The 1,814-nt window shown below is 48.6% G+C and overlaps 1 non-coding gene across 1 annotated transcript; it reads right to left on the bottom strand.

Moving 5' to 3' along the window:
- Positions 1-1,502: 1,502 nt before the first annotated feature.
- On the bottom strand, positions 1,503-1,575 carry Trnat-agu (transfer RNA threonine (anticodon AGU)). Its single transcript has one exon. It is a non-coding gene; the product is annotated as a tRNA-Thr (tRNA).
- Between the last annotated feature and the right edge of the window lie 239 nt (positions 1,576-1,814).

The following is a 1,814-nucleotide window of genomic DNA, read 5'->3' as shown; positions in this document are numbered from 1 at the left end:
TTGCTTAAGAGGGTGCAACGCTGCTCGACCACTCTGGACATGTCGTGGACACTCGAGTCATGGCCCAGGAGTTAAAAAGAAGGTCCCCTACACCCCGAGTAGTCCGACTGGCTCTGGCTACCATCCCCAAGTACAGGAATCAAATAATACCTGAGCATAAATACCCGAGAAGGTGGTGGGGAAACAGCCCCGGGAGGTAGCGTAGTGGTTATCGCACCAGACCGGTATTCTGGAGACCGTCTGTTCGGATCCCGCCCGGTGGGCATTTTTTCACCACTTTCTTTCTGACTAAAAAATGTTTCATTGTTTCTATGACCCATCACAACCCCCCTTCGCTTTCCGAGGTTTTCTTGACTGCCAACCCTTATTTTCTCCCGTATTTCACCGAGCCCTTCATTTCCCTTTTCTGATTCGCTATATATATATATATATATAATATATATATATATATATATATATATAACACAGAAATAAGGGTTGGCAGTCGAGAAAACCTCGGAAAGCAAAGGGGAGGATGTGGTAGATCATTGAAACAGATTAAGAATTTGGAAAGAAAGAAAGAAAGTGAAGAAAAAATGCCCGCCAGGTGGGATCCGAACCCACGACCTCCAGAATACCGGTCTGGTGCGATAACCACTACGCTACCGGCGGGGCGATTTTCCCATTCACTTTCTGGGGTATTTATGTTAGGTAGATTTGTTTCCTGTGCTTGGGGGTGGTAGCCAGCGCCATTCGGACTAATCAGGGTGAAGGGGACCTTCTTTTTAACCCCCGGGTCGTGACTCGAGTGTCTACGACATGTCCAGAGTGGTCGACCAGCTTTGAACCCTCTTAAGCTCCCTTTGGCAACAAGACTGCCAGAACAGAGGCCCTCGCTATGCATGTAGCGAATCAGAATAGGAAATGAGGGGCTCGTTGAAAATAACACAGAAATAAGGGTTGGCACTCGAGAAAACCTCGGAAAGCAAAGGGGAGGATGTGGTAGATCATTGAAACAGATTAAGAATTTGGAAAGAAAGAAAGAAAGTGAAGAAAAAATGCCCGCCAGGTGGGATCCGAACCCACGACCTCCAGAATACCGGTCTGGTGCGATAACCACTACGCTACCGGCGGGGCGATTTTCCCATTCACTTTCTGGGGTATTTATGTTAGGTAGATTTGTTTCCTGTGCTTGGGGGTGGTAGCCAGCGCCATTCGGACTAATCAGGGTGAAGGGGACCTTCTTTTTAACCCCCGGGTCGTGACTCGAGTGTCTACGACATGTCCAGAGTGGTCGACCAGCTTTGAACCCTCTTAAGCTCCCTTTGGCAACAAGACTGCCAGAACAGAGGCCCTCGCTATGCATGTAGCGAATCAGAATAGGAAATGAGGGGCTCGTTGAAAATAACACAGAAATAAGGGTTGGCAGTCGAGAAAACCTCGGAAAGCAAAGGGGAGGATGTGGTAGATCATTGAAACAGATTAAGAATTTGGAAAGAAAGAAAGAAAGTGAAGAAAAAATGCCCGCCAGGTGGGATCCGAACCCACGACCTCCAGAATACTGGTCTGGTGCGATAACCACTACGCTACCGGCGGGGCGATTTTCCCATTCACTTTCTGGGGTATTTATGTTAGGTAGATTTGTTTCCTGTGCTTGGGGGTGGTAGCCAGCGCCATTCGGACTAATCAGGGTGAAGGGGACCTTCTTTTTAACCCCCGGGTCGTGACTCGAGTGTCTACGACATGTCCAGAGTGGTCGACCAGCTTTGAACCCTCTTAAGCTCCCTTTGGCAACAAGACTGCCAGAACAGAGGCCCTCGCTACGCATGTAGCGA

This window comes from Haemaphysalis longicornis, unplaced genomic scaffold, assembly GCF_048455015.1.
Source record: "Haemaphysalis longicornis isolate Haplotype H1 unplaced genomic scaffold, Haemaphysalis longicornis Haplotype H1 scaffold_5, whole genome shotgun sequence".
Lineage (NCBI taxonomy): Eukaryota > Metazoa > Arthropoda > Arachnida > Ixodida > Ixodidae > Haemaphysalis > Haemaphysalis longicornis.
The sequence above is the reverse complement of the archived record's forward strand: the minus strand, read 5'-3'. Positions and strand labels throughout refer to the sequence as shown.